General features: G+C 40.6%; 1 pseudogene; it reads right to left on the reverse strand.

Annotated features, from left to right (window-relative positions):
* Nucleotides 1-19174, reverse strand: part of LOC149443999 (large ribosomal subunit protein eL20 pseudogene) — a 171953-nt pseudogene extending 152779 nt beyond the window's left edge.
* Between the last annotated feature and the right edge of the window lie 539 nt (nt 19175-19713).

The raw sequence follows: 19713 nt of genomic DNA on the forward strand, positions 1-19713 counted from the left end.
CAGGGACAGACACAGAATTGTTACTGAGGGACACAGAATTGTTACTGAGGGACACAGAAATGTTACTCAGGGACACAGAATTGTTACTCAGGGACACAGAATTGTTACTCAGGGACAGACACAGAATTGTTACTGAGGGACACAGAATTGTTACTGAGGGACACAGAATTGTTACTCAGGGACAGACACAGAATTGTTACTGAGGGACACAGAATTGTTACTGAGGGACACAGAATTGTTACTCAGGGACACAGAATTGTTACTGAGAGACACAGAATTGTTACTGAGGGACACAGAATTGTTACTCAGGGACAGACACAGAATTGTTACTGAGGGACACAGAATTGTTACTGAGGGACACAGAATTGTTACTCAGGAACACAGAATTGTTACTCAGGGACACAGAATTGTTACTCAGGGACAGACACAGAATTGTTACTGAGGGACACAGAATTGTTACTGAGGGACACAGAATTGTTACTGAGGGACACAGAATTGTTACTCAGGGAAACAGAATTGTTACTCGGGACAGACACAGAATTGTTACTGAGGGACACAGAATTGTTACTGAGGGACACAGAATTGTTACTGAGGGACACAGAATTGTTACTGAGGGACACAGAATTGTTACTCAGGGACAGACACAGAATTGTTACTGAGGGACACAGAATTGTTACTGAGGGACACAGAATTGTTACTCAGGGACACATAATTGTTACTCAGGGACACAGAATTGTTACTCAGGGACAGACACAGAATTGTTACTGAGGGACACAGAATTGTTACTCAGGGACAGACACAGAATTGTTACTCAGGGACACAGAATTGTTACTCAGGGACACAGAATTGTTACTCAGGGACACAGAATTGTTACTCAGGGACAGACACAGAATTGTTACTGAGGGACACAGAATTGTTACTGAGGGACACAGAATTGTTACTCAGGGACAGACACAGAATTGTTACTGAGGGACACAGAATTGTTACTGAGGGACACAGAATTGTTACTCAGGGACAGACACAGAATTGTTACTGAGGGACATAGAATTGTTACTGAGAGACACAGAATTGTTACTGAGGGACACAGAATTGTTACTGAGGAACACAGAATTGTTACTCAGGGACACAGAATTGTTACTCAGGGACACAGAATTGTTACTCAGGGACAGACACAGAATTGTTACTGAGGGACACAGAATTGTTACTGAGGGACACAGAATTGTTACTCAGGGACACAGAATTGTTACTCAGGGACACAGAATTGTTACTCAGGGACAGACACAGAATTGTTACTGAGGGACACAGAATTGTTACTGAGGGACACAGAATTGTTACTGAGGGACACAGAATTGTTCCTCAGGGACACAGAATTGTTACTCAGGGACAGACACAGAATTGTTACTGAGGGACACAGAATTGTTACTCAGGGACACAGAATCGTTGAATTAAAGAGTATGTCAGACAACACGCAGAGGAGTGGCAGAGGAGGCAATGTTTTAGGAGCGAGCAGACGTGGCAGCAGAGGAAGGGGTCGAGGCAGCACTAGTCGCAGCCAGAGGCCAGTGCTCCCGGTGTCATCCAGCGGTCGTGTCTCCACCGACAACCCTGCCGTCATCGATTGGTTGGCTCGGTCGTCTTCCTCTTCCCAGGTCACCTCTGACACCTACAGCCAACGGTCGGTGGGTACGTCAGACACAACCGTTAGTTGGCATGGCCCGGGAGCAAGCCCACTGAAATCACGTGTCCTCTACCTGCCCCTGTCCTTTGGTGTTCCCTCACCAAGCGAAGTATCGCATGCTGTGGGCTCAGCCCCACTGTACAGTGAGGAAGAGCTAACAGAGGGCGGTCAGGAACGGGGGGAGACATCCGCCTCTTCAGCAGCCAGGCGAAGAAGTACTGGCGAGGAGAGTGGCTCGGTAGCCGGTCTAGAGACAGGTCTGTCTCCTGACCCACACGCAGCCGAGGGGGCTAGTAGTGAGGCGGAGACCCTAATTGATGATGATGAGGCTGATCGCACTTGGCAGCCTCGTCGTCATCAGGCTATTGCTTCCGCATCATCAGGAGAAGAGGGTGCCAGCTTGGCAGCGAGCAAAACAGTCGGTGGGTTGCCCAGGAGGCAGCAGGGTCGCAGCAGTGTCAGTGGAGGCAAACGGCCACGGAGTAGAGCACCAGCTCCACTGCAGCCTACCACCACGGCCAGTAGTGGTGCCGGTGTGCACGGAGGAAGTAGCTGTCAGCCAGTGAGGAGTAGCGGGGGCAAAGTTTCCTACTCGGCGGTGTGGCAATTTTTTGTCAAGCCGCCCGAGGAAGTAAACTTAGCCGTATGTCAACTATGTGGCCAGAAAGTCAAGCGTGGCCAGGGGGCCCATGTTGGGACAACAGCGTTGCGTCAGCATATGCAGCGTCGCCATTTGGTGGCCTGGGAAAACCGTGATAAAGATACGGCAGTTCTGCCTGCCTCCTCATGCTGCTGCCAGGTCCAGAGTGTCTCATGGGTCCCTGTACGGCCTCCCATTGCTGCTGTCTCCATCGCCACACTCTGCCATGTGCCACTTTCAGGTCTCCTCACACTGCTGGTGTGTTCCATTTTGTCATAGGGTGCTGGCAGATTACGGGCCTCCCATTGCTGCTGCCAGGCCCGTAATCTGCCATGGGCCCCCGTACTGCCTCCTCATGCTGCTGCCAGGTCCAGAGTGTCTCATGGGTCCCTGTACGGCCTCCCATTGCTGCTGTCTCTATCGCCACACTCTGCCATGTGCCACTTTCAGGTCTCCTCACACTGCTGGTGGGTTCCATTTTGTCATAGGGTGCTGGCAGATTACGGGCCTCCCATTGCTGCTGCCAGGCCCGTAATCTGCCATGGGCCCCCGTACCGCCTCCTCATGCTGCTGCCAGGTCCAGAGTGTCTCATGGGTCCCTGTACAGCCTCCCATTGCTGCTGTCTCCATCGCCACACTCTGCCCTGTGCCACTTTCAGGTCTCCTCTCACTGCTGGTGGGTTCCATTTTGTCATAGGGTGCTGGCAGATTACGGGCCTCCCATTGCTGCTGCCAGGCTCGTAATCTGCCATGGGCCCCCGTACCACCTCCTCATGCTGCTGCCAGGTCCAGAGTGTCTCATGGGTCCCTGTACGGCCTCCCATTGCTGCTGTCTCTATCGCCACACTCTGCCATGTGCCACTTTCAGGTCTCCTCACACTGCTGGTGGGTTCCATTTTGTCATAGGGTGCTGGCAGATTACGGGCCTCCCATTGCTGCTGCCAGGCCCGTAATCTGCCATGGGCCCCCGTACTGCCTCCTCATGCTGCTGCCAGGTCCAGAGTGTCTCATGGGTCCCTGTACAGCCTCCCATTGCTGCTGTCTCCACCGCCACACTCTGCCCTGTGCCACTTTCAGGTCTCCTCTCACTGCTGGTGGGTTCCATTTTGTCATAGGGTGCTGGCAGATTACGGGCCTCCCATTGCTGCTGCCAGGCCCGTAATCTGCCATGGGCCCCCGTACCGCCTCCTCATGCTGCTGCCAGGTCCAGAGTGTCTCATGGGTCCCTGTACAGCCTCCCATTGCTGCTGTCTCCATCGCCACACTCTGCCATGTGCCACTTTCAGGTCTCCTCTCACTGCTGGTGGGTTCCATTTTGTCATAGGGTGCTGTATGGCCTCCCATTGCTGCTGCCAGGCCCGTAATCTGCCATGGGCCCCCGTACCGACTCCTCATGCTGCTGCCAGGCCCGTAATCTGTCATGGGCCCCTGTACCGCCTCCTCATGCTGCTGCCAGGTCCAAAGTGTGTCATGGGTCCCTGTACGGCCTCCCATTGCTGCTGTCTCCATCGCCACACTCTGCCATGTGCCACTTTCAGGTCTCCTCACACTGCTGGTGGGTTCCATTTTTGTCATAGGGTGCTGTATGGCCTCCCATTGCTGCTGCCTCCACCGCCACACTGTGGCTCCACACTCTGGTTTTGGCCCCGTGACTGCCCAAATGAGTGAAGTGTGCGGTGATTCTAAGATCGACGGCACTCATCTGCATGTCATACTGACTGACAGTATTAGTTCTCTTCCCCAGCAGACTCCAAGGGCATTTAAATTAAAGGTACAGTGTTCTGCACTAATATAAAGGCTCTCTGAAGCCTAGAAACACCCTTTTTATAAGTTAAATTCGCAGCGAATATATTCGCATCGAATCAAATTTATTCCTCGAATTCGCCGAATCAGCCGAATCGAATTTTTGAATACTTCGCTCATCTCTAGGTATTAGTACAGTGTCAGCGCTTTTTATTAGCACTGATCACTGTATTAGTGTCACTGGGGATGTCAGTGACAGTTAGTTCCAACCAGTGTCAGAATGCCTACCACAGTCCCGCTATAGGTTTCTCATCGCCACCATTACTAGTATAGAAAAAAATACATAAAAATTCCAGTATATATAACACCATTTGTAGACGCTATAACTTTCACATAAACCAATTAATTTACATGTATTGGGATTTTTTTTAGCAAAGATCTGTCGCAGAATACATTTTGGCCTAAATTTATGTTGAAATTTTATTTTTGAAATTTTTTTACTGGATATGTTTTATAGCAAAAGGTCAAAAATATTGTTTTTTTCTTTTTTCAAAATTGTCGGTCTTTTTTTTTTATAGCGCTAAAAATTAAAAATGCACAGGCGATCAAATACCACTGAAAAAAATCTCCATTTGTCCTAAGAAAATTTCATTTGGGTGCAGCTATGCATGACCGCTTAATTGTCAGTTAAAGTAGCGCAGCACTGTATCGTGAACAATGGCCTGGTCAGGAAAGGGGGTAAATCTTCTGGAGGGCAAGTGGTTAAATAACAAACAAAAAAACCCCACAGCAACATTAGAGTGTATTATTTTACAGAAAAAGCCAGAATAATATTGTACTGACTGCACACACAGTTTATAAAAATTATTACTTGGCCACAGTGTAACAGGAAGAGATCAGGAAATTTTCAATCAGTAAATCTCAGAATGCATATTTAAGAGAGACAATATCAGAAAGACAAATATTTTTGATTGCCAAAGTATAGGAAAAGGATGAAAACTAGGAGACTGTAAATTCATAGGCACAGGGCAGGATTTTATCGTAAATTACTTTACAGTGCTAGGTCACCAGAATAAGCCAAAAACCTTCTGATGCAATGTAGGACTGGCTCTGCAAAAGAAAATATTGCAGCTGAGTGCAGAAATAGTGTTGGAGCCCTGGAATAGGGCAGTAGAGGCAGCACAGCATGAGATGGTAATGGTGGAAGGCAATCAGCAGTAGTAGAAGAAGCTAGTAATAATGGCTGTAGATGGTTATGGTGGCAGTCCAGCAATTGTGGAAATTGCTGGTAATGGTGTCAAGCCAGCAGTGGTAGAAGGAGTTAGTAATAGCAACAGCCAGTTGTCAATAGCTCCATCACGTACTGTGTGAGTTCCTACCAGTGGTCCAGCCTGGACACCCAAAAGACCATGTAGTCCTTGGTTCAAAGGTTGTTTGCATTAACCCTTGACCTAGGCAAGATCTTATGGTTTAGGAAGTGTCTTTGACAGCTGTCAGCAGCCAGTCCTGAATGATGATTTCTGAAAAATGACTTTAAAGCATTGTTAAGGCCATGAAAGGGGAACCTGTCACTCTCTGGAAAGGTGGCCACTTCTTCCAAGTTGGACTTTCTTGTTCCCTCTGGGATGGCAACATTAAATCTGACATTTTCCCTCTCCTTCATGATCCCATACAACTCCTAGGGTTTGGGTGGGGTAAAACATACTCCTGAAAGACAACTTTATGTTCACGTCCTCACCACTGACACCCCAAATCTCCTCTTTCCCTCTTCCTCATCTTGTACTCACATAATAGTTGTTGATGGTCCACCATTGCAAATGTAGCTGCTTCAGCATGGCCACTGTCAAATTCCAGTGTGGGGGTGTGTTGCATATTCAGGGTTCAGCAGGCAGCATGTATTGCTGCTGTGTTTCAGCCAAGTAACAACCCACTAAGTGTGACTGCCTAAAGTGGCCACACACTTTTCTAATCTGCCACAGGATGTCTTTCAAGCCATGTCACCTAAACCAGGCTACTACCTGGTTCAGAAGTGTGCCATTCAAGGCACAAGTATATGAGCCTTCCCTACCAAAGGGTGAACAGCTGGTTGGTGCTGTTGTCACATAAGACTTTGCTGGCATGAGTAGACATGGGATCAACCACCTCTCAGCCTGCCCATTAAAAGCTGACAGAATTTCTGTCCCTGTGTGATTCCTGTTCCCCTGGAATACAAGCTGAAAAACAGCATAGCAGTGTTTTGCTTGCGCCCTGGAGTGGGCACTTTATCACTTGAGGGGAAATAGTGGTTTTTAGGAGTCATCAGACAAGGCCATTGAGGAGGAGGGGATACAGGTGATTGATCTGTCACCGTCACCAAGGTACAGGACATGGGGTGCCACCACTAGCTCCAGTAGTGTGCCCTATCTTGCATTCCAAGCTGACATGGGTGACTGGAGAGTATTTTTTCTTATGCGCCAGCAGCTTGGAAAGATACACCAGCCTGGTCAAGGATGTAGTTGCAGATGGTTGGGTGAGGTTGGTAGACATAGGTAGTCTATGCTTGGCCCTGCTCTGTGTGATCCCATGCTGACCCTCTTCTCCACTTGATGTGCCTCTCAAACCCTCTCAGACTTCCATCTCTATTGCTTTAGGTAGCAAGTATTGCAGTGGACACTTGAAGAGTGGGGGGAGGAGTGTATAGGGAGGAGTGAGTTGGAAAAGTAGTGTGGGCCTTTTGCTGCTGACTGGTATCATTCATGTACTACTCCCACCAAGCTTTGTGGTAGACTCATGTGTCTCCTAATGCATGTGGTATCCAGCTGGAAACTACCGTGCTGCTTCCAGCAGCAGATGCATTAAAAAAAGCTCAGACTCCTGAGCTATGTGGCAGTGCCATCCAGTTGATTAGGATGGCTGCTTGCTCTACTCCTCTGCAAGCTGCCCCTGTCCCTAGATGAAATCCTACCATGCTGTTGTTATGCCTATTACTTAGTCACTGCCCTCAGCTGTGAGCAGCCCAATAGCTGACAGATAAGCAGTCATGTGATCTGTCAATTCTCGTTCATGGAGCTGGGGTATCACATGGATGCTGCAGCATGGAGGTGAATATGTATGTTTGTGTTTTTTTATATTTCATAATTCTCCCTTAAAGTTATCTTTGGTCCAAATGACAAGGTGTTTATAGGGGTAAACTAATTTGATTTTATATGCTCGACTATGCAGTGAAAAGTCTTTTGATCAACTTTAATTCTAAACTCTGCATGCAGTCTAACAGTATATTTATTTTTTATATTTCTATCACAGTTCCAGTTACATTGGTAAGGTTGGGAATTCAGGCATCCTTTCAAAAACAAAAGCCTTGGCCTGACAGCAAAGTTGATGGTTACTGATAAGGTAATTGCAGTTTCAACCTCACATTTTGACCATCTGTCAACAGTTTTGCTAATCCTTTCTGCAAAATGAAGCTTGCAAGAGAATCACAAGCTTGTGTGCACAAAAAAAGGGAAAAATGTAACAGACATTATATTTTTCAGAACAAAAATGCAACATTTACTTGAAGTCAAGATTACTTCGACTCTCCACAAACAAAATCACATTACAGTTCTTTATATGTGAATTTAGTAACTGATAGAATCGCCATTAGTAGTAATAACCTTTCACATTGCTTCCAATATTTTCAGCTCAGATTGGTAACATTTTTAAAGGGAATTTAAGTCAACTATTGTTTGCTGTTTCAATACATTGACATTCCTAGGATGTGAACAGTTCTATTCTGGTATTTCACAGCATTTCATTTTGGGCTGTGGTCTGGATTTGACCATTTTTAATATAATGTAAAGGGTTAAGCTTCCTAGCAGTGTGTGAAGAGAGGAACAGACATAGAAAGTGGTAGAAATATACATGTATGAGGGGTACACATGAAAGAAGACACTCAGTTGTTTTTTAGTCTTCTGGAAAGCCAAGATGCTCTGTCATCTACTGAATTTCTGCATTAATGGCCTCAGACACTTACTGCACCCTACAGTAGTCCTGGCAAGAGGTAAAGAAATTTTGGACATTGAAAATGCCCAATGCAAAGAGAAAATGTACTTTGCAAAGAGAAAATTCACTTAGTTTAATGATTGAGGTGCAGTTCTGCAAACTTTAGTCATCCAATCATGTAATCAAAAATCTTTTTTTTTTGTTTGCTTGCACATGATTTGTATTTTGTGAATTTTTACTTTGTTTCACTCATTCAGTAAGTGAATATGTTTTACTGCTTTGGCAAAAAAAGCCCCAATTCTTTTGTGCCATCATGTTGAGTGTGTTGGCATGAGATTCAAGGTGGCTTGATGCAGACCTAGACTCAAACCTTGCCTGTCCTCTACTGCCTTAAATCGGATCCCCTATAATGTATTGGGTGAACTGTGGTCAGTTGGCATAGTGAGGCCAATAATGGGGGTTTGCAAATAGGCCAACCCCCTACCTAAAGTCAGCTCAACCATCAGCCTTTTTTGCAGTGTGTGTTGGAGTGGTGGAGTTGGAATAGATACGGGCAGCAAGTGAGATAACTGCTGCTGTAGACTACAGTGGTGCCTACAGAGCTACACAGTGCTATACACAGTGCTGTATAATGCCACCGCTACATTACAATGAATTGCAGTGTGTTTGGCTACAAAGAGTGAAGTAAACTATGCTGCTGACCCTCACTCAATGATCCTTCTTCCAACAGACTCATGCTGCAACTGGTCCTGGACTGGCTGCTCAGTGTACAGAAGCCAGACCGGTAATTAGTATTAACTAAACTAAAAATTCTTCCTGCGCCCAGTGAAACACCCTACTTCAGGTTCTATCCTGCTGCTGTGCAATGTGGTCAACACAAATTGTGAAAAATAAAGATAAACAGTGCAAACATAGACCTCTACATCAAATCAACATACAAAGTGCAAACATATATAGAAAATTAAATTGATAGTGAAGTCCATCAAAATTAATAAACCAAAGTTCAAAAAATCTCAAAAATATTTTTGGTGCAAAAAGAAATTTTCAAATTCTTCTTCTATTATAAAGAAACCTCCACCTTCCACCCGTGAAAACCAACATCAAATGCACTCACCAGATTTAGGTGAATGAAACGCCTTTAAGGAATTTATGGGCTCCTAAACCCTCTTTCGTATCCACTCTGTAGGAATCCTCACCTCCAGCATAGGCTCCACCATCCGACCAGGGAGAAAAAATCTCAGATAGTGTAATATTGCAAAACACCATTCATAAGTGAAATCAAGGATTAAGGCCACTCACATTAGAATCACTTTAAAAAGGCATATTTATTAGGACCAGCTTCTTTCCAGATGAACAGTAGATGTAAGGCAACCTCCCACGGAATCTCACATCACAGCTCCAGGTTACAGCAGAAGCTCCACAGAGACCACACATATACAGATCCCAAAAGATGGCCGCTGGAACGCACCGCTCAGCGTGCGCTCCACTCACCGGAAGTGACGTCAGACGTAAGGAGTAACAACCGGAAATGCGTCAACGCGTTTCGCCCCTCCCATCGGGCGTTCTCAAGACGTTCATTTCCTGTCTGAAGCTCCCTTACATACCCAACAGGGACCCACCCCTCCGTTCCAATTGGTCAAAACACCTCCCCGGGATTATCAAAAAACCACTCCTCCTGTTATGTGACGTGAGAGTCCTTTACAAATGAGGCATATGCCTACACAATTTAAAATCCTTTTTTAGGTTATTCCCAACACTGTTTAATTATCTCCCAGAAGCGACATGTATAATAACCACATGTCCCTAGTGGGAAAAACACAAATACAATTTAAAACAATGCCTGACTATTACAAAAAAACATTCTTTAATAAATGAGCAATGAATGACATCACTACTAGATAGCAATAAAAATATGAATTAAATATAAAATAATAATAAAATTAAAAAAATGAAAATAAAAATAAAAATAAAATAAAAATAAAAATAAAAATAAAATTAAAATAAATAATAAAAATAAAAATGAATGTAAAAATAAAAATAAATATAAAAATAAAAATAAAATTAAAATAAAAATGAAAATAAAAATAAATATAAATATAAATAAAAAAATAATAAAAATAAAAATAAAAATAAATATAAAAATAAAAATAAATGAAAATAAAAATAAATATGAAGATGAAAATAAAAATAAAAATAAAAATGAATAAATGAAAATAAAAATAAATATAAATAATAAAAATAAAAATAAAAATAAATATAAATAAAAATAATAATAAAAATAAAAATAAAAATAATAATAAAAATAAAAATAAAAAATATATAAATAAACATAAAAAATAAAAATAATTTTTATTAAATACAAATACATTAAAATATATAAGAAATCTTTTTATTAGTGACAAAACACACCTGAGGATTTTTATTGGAAATTGACTATGCTCTTACCAATTAGACAAAAAACAATTAATGTCTATGTCCGAATTCAACCCCTTAGGGTACAAAGATCCCAATTGAAAGATCCATTTTGTTTCATTCTGCGAGATGCTCCTTACCATATCTCCTCCCCTCCAATGGGAAAAAATCTGATCAATCCCGCAGAATTTCAAACACGATGGATCCCTATTATGACACCTTCTAAAATGGTAGGAAAGACTGTGATATTTATATCCTTTTTTAATATTTCTAATATGTTCACCTAATCTCACCGACAATTTCCTGGAAGTTCTACCTACGTATTGAAGGTGGCAAGAGCATTCCAACACATACGTAACAAAGGAACTGTCACAAGATATAAAATTATTTATTTTATAAGAGGAACCCGTAGAGCAAGAATGAAACGAATCATATCTCCTCTTAGTATCTCCTTTCATATTTCTACATGCCATACACCTATTACATTTGTAGAAACCCACAGTATCCAAAAAAGTTGCCTTTTTCTTAGGAATATCTGGAATATTTTTTGCTAACTTCATTCTCAATGTGGGTGGTTTTCTGTAAATGAATGAAGGTCTCCCCGGTAGTAAATCATGGAGAACCTCATCCCTCTTCAGAATCGACCAGTGTTTCCTTATGATGTTTTCAATAACCTTATGTTGATTTGAGTAACCCGTAATAAAAGCCAGTTCACCTATTTTCTTCTTTTTCCTGCTCTTTGTTAGTAATTCATCTCTATTAATCCTCCTCACTTGATCCATTGCACCTGTTAAAATATTTTCTTCATAGCCTTTTTCTCTAAACCTTTCCAACAACATATTTGCTTGCTCTTGAAATGTCTTATTGTCATCACAATTCCGTTTAAGTCTAATCAATTGACTTTTAGGAATGGACCTCAACCAGTTTCTATGATGACAGCTGTGGATTGGGATGTAAGCATTCCTATCCACTTGTTTAAAATATGTTTTTGTGTGAAGATAGTCCCCCTGTCTATAGATGACTAAATCCAGAAAATCTATAGATTCCATACCGATATGATTAGTGAAAGTGATGTTATAAGGATTACACTCCATTCCACGGATGTATTCCTCTAAACCATTCCTAGTTCCCTTCCAAATTATCACGATGTCATCTATGAACCTTCTAAAGAGTAATAATTTCTCATTCATCTTTTCAAATATAGCCTTATCTTCCCACATACTCATAAAAAGGTTGGCTACTGATGGAGCATACTTCGCTCCCATCGCAACTCCAGTACACTGCCTATATAAATTGTTGGAATGCCAAAAATAATTATTTGACATTGCTAGGTCAAGACAATCTAGCAAAAAATCAATTTGATCACCTTTTAAACCCGATTTTTTCTCCAATGCCCACCTCACTGCTATTAAAGCATCCTTATGTCTAATGTTAGTATATAATGCATTAACATCAACACTGGCCAAAACACAGCTCTCTTTAATCCTTATTTTTTTCAAAACTGAGATCAAATCCCCACTATCCTTCAAGTAAGATGGAAAACCTGATACCAGGGGTTGTAGGAATTCGTCCACATATTCCCCTAGTCTCGAAAACTGTTTTCGAGACTAGGGGAATATGTGGACGAATTCCTACAACCCCTGGTATCAGGTTTTCCATCTTACTTGAAGGATAGTGGGGATTTGATCTCAGTTTTGAAAAAAATAAGGATTAAAGAGAGCTGTGTTTTGGCCAGTGTTGATGTTAATGCATTATATACTAACATTAGACATGAGGATGCTTTAATAGCAGTGAGGTGGGCATTGGAGAAAAAATCGGGTTTAAAAGGTGATCAAATTGATTTTTTGCTAGATTGTCTTGACCTAGCAATGTCAAATAATTATTTTTGGCATTCCAACAATTATTATAGGCAGTGTACTGGAGTTGCGATGGGAGCGAAGTATGCTCCATCAGTAGCCAACCTTTTTATGAGTATGTGGGAAGATAAGGCTATATTTGAAAAGATGAATGAGAAATTATTACTCTTTAGAAGGTTCATAGATGACATCGTGATAATTTGGAAGGGAACTAGGAATGGTTTAGAGGAATACATCCGTGGAATGGAGTGTAATCCTTATAACATCACTTTCACTAATCATATCGGTATGGAATCTATAGATTTTCTGGATTTAGTCATCTATAGACAGGGGGACTATCTTCACACAAAAACATATTTTAAACAAGTGGATAGGAATGCTTACATCCCAATCCACAGCTGTCATCATAGAAACTGGTTGAGGTCCATTCCTAAAAGTCAATTGATTAGACTTAAACGGAATTGTGATGACAATAAGACATTTCAAGAGCAAGCAAATATGTTGTTGGAAAGGTTTAGAGAAAAAGGCTATGAAGAAAATATTTTAACAGGTGCAATGGATCAAGTGAGGAGGATTAATAGAGATGAATTACTAACAAAGAGCAGGAAAAAGAAGAAAATAGGTGAACTGGCTTTTATTACGGGTTACTCAAATCAACATAAGGTTATTGAAAACATCATAAGGAAACACTGGTCGATTCTGAAGAGGGATGAGGTTCTCCATGATTTACTACCGGGGAGACCTTCATTCATTTACAGAAAACCACCCACATTGAGAATGAAGTTAGCAAAAAATATTCCAGATATTCCTAAGAAAAAGGCAACTTTTTTGGATACTGTGGGTTTCTACAAATGTAATAGGTGTATGGCATGTAGAAATATGAAAGGAGATACTAAGAGGAGATATGATTCGTTTCATTCTTGCTCTACGGGTTCCTCTTATAAAATAAATAATTTTATATCTTGTGACAGTTCCTTTGTTACGTATGTGTTGGAATGCTCTTGCCACCTTCAATACGTAGGTAGAACTTCCAGGAAATTGTCGGTGAGATTAGGTGAACATATTAGAAATATTAAAAAAGGATATAAATATCACAGTCTTTCCTACCATTTTAGAAGGTGTCATAATAGGGATCCATCGTGTTTGAAATTCTGCGGGATTGATCGGATTTTTTCCCATTGGAGGGGAGGAGATATGGTAAGGAGCATCTCGCAGAATGAAACAAAATGGATCTTTCAATTGGGATCTTTGTACCCTAAGGGGTTGAATTCGGACATAGACATTAATTGTTTTTTGTCTAATTGGTAAGAGCATAGTCAATTTCCAATAAAAATCCTCAGGTGTGTTTTGTCACTAATAAAAAGATTTCTTATATATTTTAATGTATTTGTATTTAATAAAAATTATTTTTATTTTTTATGTTTATTTATATATTTTTTATTTTTATTTTTATTATTATTTTTATTTTTATTTTTATTATTATTTTTATTTATATTTATTTTTATTTTTATTTTTATTATTTATATTTATTTTTATTTTCATTTATTCATTTTTATTTTTATTTTTATTTTCATCTTCATATTTATTTTTATTTTCATTTATTTTTATTTTTATATTTATTTTTATTTTTATTTTTATTATTTTTTTATTTATATTTATATTTATTTTTATTTTCATTTTTATTTTAATTTTATTTTTATTTTTATATTTATTTTTATTTTTACATTCATTTTTATTTTTATTATTTATTTTAATTTTATTTTTATTTTTATTTTTATTTTATTTTTATTTTTATTTTTATTTTCATTTTTTTAATTTTATTATTATTTTATATTTAATTCATATTTTTATTGCTATCTAGTAGTGATGTCATTCATTGCTCATTTATTAAAGAATGTTTTTTTGTAATAGTCAGGCATTGTTTTAAATTGTATTTGTGTTTTTCCCACTAGGGACATGTGGTTATTATACATGTCGCTTCTGGGAGATAATTAAACAGTGTTGGGAATAACCTAAAAAAGGATTTTAAATTGTGTAGGCATATGCCTCATTTGTAAAGGACTCTCACGTCACATAACAGGAGGAGTGGTTTTTTGATAATCCCGGGGAGGTGTTTTGACCAATTGGAACGGAGGGGTGGGTCCCTGTTGGGTATGTAAGGGAGCTTCAGACAGGAAATGAACGTCTTGAGAACGCCCGATGGGAGGGGCGAAACGCGTTGACACATTTCCGGTTGTTACTCCTTACGTCTGACGTCACTTCCGGTGAGTGGAGCGCACGCTGAGCGGTGCGTTCCAGCGGCCATCTTTTGGGATCTGTATATGTGTGGTCTCTGTGGAGCTTCTGCTGTAACCTGGAGCTGTGATGTGAGATTCCGTGGGAGGTTGCCTTACATCTACTGTTCATCTGGAAAGAAGCTGGTCCTAATAAATATGCCTTTTTAAAGTGATTCTAATGTGAGTGGCCTTAATCCTTGATTTCACTTATGAATGGTGTTTTGCAATATTACACTATCTGAGATTTTTTCTCCCTGGTCGAATGGTGGAGCCTATGCTGGAGGTGAGGATTCCTACAGAGTGGATACGAAAGAGGGTTTAGGAGCCCATAAATTCCTTAAAGGCGTTTCATTCACCTAAATCTGGTGAGTGCATTTGATGTTGGTTTTCACGGGTGGAAGGTGGAGGTTTCTTTATAATAGAAGAAGAATTTGAAAATTTCTTTTTGCACCAAAAATATTTTTGAGATTTTTTGAACTTTGGTTTATTAATTTTGATGGACTTCACTATCAATTTAATTTTCTATATATGTTTGCACTTTGTATGTTGATTTGATGTAGAGGTCTATGTTTGCGCTGTTTATCTTTATTTTTCGGTAATTAGTATTGACCAAAAATGGCCATGACTCTATTTTGTCAATGAAGTCATCCAGGATACCTGCTGTCTTGTTTACTATGGGAAGCAAGCCAGCAGGTAAGCTTGTTTCCCATCATAACTAAATGAGTGACTTCAGGTTACACTAGCAGCCAGAAATTCAGTGTGGATGGGAGAACAGGCCACATCTGGCCATTAAGTTTGCCCATTTAGTGAACTTTGAGCAGCCAACCAGAGTTTGAGTCAAATCTTCTGTTGAACCCGAAACTCATCTGTGGTGAGGATAATGAGGCAGCTGACTGTACCTGGGTGCTTGCGATTGTAGAGAAGAAATGTAAGGGAGTGATACAACATCAGCAAGGCAGGGACAGCTTAAAGAGAAGTGGAGATTGCAGGCCTCTGGTATCACCAGGTCCACTATGAAGAGCTCTGCAATATGGAATTATTGCAAAACTTTCTGCAGACAACACCACAGTGGTTTGCAGCCTCTGTTAGCAGCCTATCAAGCATGGTAAATCTATCAGCCATTTAGGTACCACAATGTGAGGAGACACCTGATAGATCACCACAAAGTCCAGTGGGAGAAGCACATTTTTAATACTGGCTGACAGCAAAAAACCCTCAATCCTCTTTCTTATTTCTCCTCCCTTTGCACCTCTTCTCCCGCTCTATTCCATTTCCATCTGCATCCCTTGCAGCATCATTCTAAAATTATAGGGATTTAAGTTATAGAAGCCTACCCATGGTACTTCAAGCAGGAAAGGGGGTCAGCATGGGGTCATCCAGAGTGGAACTAAGTGAAGGCTTTAACCACACTGTAAGTCTCCGAACCGCACTCCACTGGCTCCAGCTACATCCTGATCCAGACTAGTGTCTCTTCTACAGCTGCTGGAGTGTAAGAAAACATTTCCACCCAGTCACTCTCAAGCACAGTGTCTCAATGGCAGTTTAGCAAAATTGGTGACTTTACAGTTGATCCTGCTCCAGCTAGTGGAATCTTCCCCCTCAGCAACTTTGGGGCCTGTTCTACACCACAGAGGTTGGTACCCAGCTACTCTTTTTTCACCCAGAAGGCCATCTCTACCCTCCACTAGCATGTGGAGTTAGATGTCTTTGTGTTGATAGACCATGCTGTCAGTGGCAGTGTTCACATAACTACAGACATGTAATCCAGCAAGCATGGAGAGGATGTTACATGTCCTTAACAGCTCACTGAACAAATTTACTGGCAAGTATGCCTTTTTGGCCTTTTGTAGTGCGCCATCAAAAAAATATTTATGGCCATTGTCTCTCTGAAATATTATAGTCTACTAGTGATTTTTTGGTTAACCATTTAAGGACCACCGTATAACAGATATACTGTATGTGTATATATATATATATATATATATATATATACATGATTTTGCATCTCATGATAGGGAGCACTCATGCGCTGCCCTACTCACATTGTCATTGGCTCCCGGAGATGTCGATCACTGGGGTCCAGCCAGCAATTCATGGCCAGGAGTCGGTGAGTGGCTGAGAAACAGAGAGATAGAAAGCAGCATGTCCCCTGCTAAAACAGCACACAGTAAGCACAAAACTTTTTCAAAATTGTTGGTCTTTTTTGTTTATAGTGCAAAAAAAAACACTGTGGTGAACAAATACCACCAAAATAAAGCTCTATTTGTACAAAAAATATGACATAAATTTCATTTATGTGCAGCATTGCATGACCACGCAATTGTTCAGCTAAAGTAACGCTGTACCATATCGCAAAAAATGGCCTGGTCATGAAGGGGCTAAATCTTTAGGAGGGCAAGTGGTTAAAACCTACCTGGTCTTTCGAAAATAAACTGTAGCCTGGTAAAAGTGCTTACATACTATGCATGGAGTCTGTAAAATATTGTGCTGACTTTTTTTGGTGAAATAAAGTACTTTCATGTTGATATTTAGATTAAAACCTGCCTTGTATCTCTTCTTTTCAAAATGTGGTCAATTTTCTTTTAATGTGTAGGGAGTCAGCACAATATTTAGCTTCTTTTTTTTCTGGGAATAAATACGCTCTAAGTTGATGTTTTCTTATAAAATGCTGATTATTATCCCTGCTGTTTAAAAAACAGCCAACCAAAAGTGCCCAAATGCTGTCAATTAAATGTTTGAAACATTTGTTCCTTTTCATTTGAAATATACACAATTAAATTTGGATTTTTGTGGTGCAAAACTGCATGTGGTAAAAGAAAAATCAACACTTATTTTGGTCTTTGTCCTGTATGAGGCAAGTGTGTTTTATCAGATTGACTTCACAGAAATGTATTAAAGTTACAGTCATACAGTGTATAGCGTATTCCTTCCATTTTATTTTTAAAACATACACTTTACTTTTTGAAGCTAAATGGGAAGATAGTTTAGCCAATGAGGTCTGAAAGAAATTGCAGAATATATGTATATGTTGTGGGTAGCATATTACTTCTATTGGAATTTTAAAATGTTAGATTGTTTTTATTTCTCCATAAATGAAAGGTAAATGAGGTTTAGCTAGTTTGGTTTCACAATAAATTGTAGAAATACTATGTAAGCTGTGTGTGACATATTACTTCAACTGGACTTTGATAAATGTATATTTTACCTTATTTTTGGTCCTCTTAAGATAAATGTGAATATAGTGTAGCACTACCCCTTAGGAGCTGATGATTTGTTTTTGGGTTCCCTGTGGATCTGGACCCCACTCTGAAAGCCCAACCACTGCTGACACCACAGTACACTCTTAACTGAAATAAATCACCACCAGAACGTGAATTCACACACGGTTTGAAGTAAACCAGTAGAAGGTTTATAGAAAACTTCAATATAACTTGGTTACACAGCATAAACAGAAATTAAATGTGTAAAATCAATTGTTATTTGTGTCAAGTTGAACTTAAGGAAAATACAACACTTATCACAGAATCTTAATTAGTATTAGCAGGCCTGATTTTCAGAAACTAACCCAATACCTTCAACCATTATAGTCCCCAGTGAGCAGCTAGGACTATCAAACAGGTAGGCTAACTCACTTTGGGCCCTCAGGACCTGATGGCAAGGAGACAGTCTGAAAAAAAGGAAAAGAGCTCTTTACCCCAAAACAACCAATGTTCTTTAAAGGCAATGAAGAGTCATCTACACCCATGATGGGACCCAGTTGGTGCACAGTGAAGCAAAGTTTGGACTGTAACTCTCTGAGGAACTGTGTAATAAAAGAGGGAAGAATAACACTTCCCCTGCAAGCAGCAATTTTATAGATTGTAATGTTCCTTTAAGGCAGGGGTCTCCAAACTATGGTCCTCCAGGTGTTGAGGAACTGCAATTCCCATGAGGCCTTGCAAGACTGACAGCCACAGGCAAGACTCTCAGAGGCAGAGGCATGATGGGATTTGTAGTACTTCAACAGCTGGAGGGCCATAGTTTGGAGACCCCTGCTTGAAGGCATTAGTTTCTGGCAAATCTAAAGCTACAAGTGGCCAATCTGGTAAAAGTGATTGTTGGCACAGGGTAACTCTCCTTTGGGCTACAAGACTTCTGTCACAATTGAGAAAAGGCCTGATTAGCAGAGAGAATTGATGATGATGGTGACAGAGCGGTGGTTCAGCCTGTGGACCGACTGTCCTGCTATCAGTTCTGATGATAAGACTCTACTAAGCGTAGTCAGACAATAGAGGCTAAAGGAACTAGGTTGCAACTTCTAATAACTATGTGCGATGTCCGATGTCCGCAACTGAATGTAGGAAAATAGCAAAGGTGGAGCAGATGTTAGTGTTCCCTGCCCTTGATAATGCTTGGGACTCTCTCATCTGAGGGATGGCATCTGGCGAATTCTGTCGGTCTTTCTCTCTCCTTCAATAAGGCCTCGACACACTCTCCAGTCCTGGCTGCAGCATTCCTTCCACTCACCTGCTAGCAGATTAGCTTCCTCTCTTCCCACGGCCTTTTCCTGTCCTCCTGCATTCAGTGCACTCTTCTCTCCAGATCTCTCCCCTCTCACTTCTTTTCTCATCTGGGCTTTCATATATATACTCCTCCTTCCACATGCCAGCTCCTCTAGGAAATATAGTTCCCTACCACACTGCTCCTCAGCAAGGTCCTGCGATTTGGCATACAAGTTCCATGGGTCTGCTCTACAGAGTGTGAATGCCACTGTTTTGCGGACACTACAATGTTGTGTTTGTTTTAACATCCTGCATCCAATTGTATCAGTAGCTTAGCCCATGAGGTCTAATATAAATTGACTTGCAGCAGTAGCTTAGCCCATGAGGTCTAATATAAATTGTAGAAATATTATATCAATTGTGTGCAGCATATTACTTGCACCTCAAATCTTTAAAAAATAAAATTTACATTGATCTTTTTTACTTCAACACTAAATGGGGTTGTGGTTTTGACAAAAACATCCATCAGAAATTGTAGAAATAATATCTATGCATTGTGCACAATATTCATTCCTCTTTATGTTGTTAAAATTATTATTTATACAGTATTTACTTAGTAGAAATCCTCCTCCTCTGATGCATCCCCCACCTCTGCTGCTGTAATGTT

This window comes from Staurois parvus, unplaced genomic scaffold (genome assembly GCF_062004578.1).
Source record: "Staurois parvus isolate SC_StPar_1 unplaced genomic scaffold, SC_StPar_1.0 ptg000818l, whole genome shotgun sequence".
Taxonomy (NCBI): Eukaryota; Metazoa; Chordata; class Amphibia; order Anura; family Ranidae; genus Staurois; species Staurois parvus.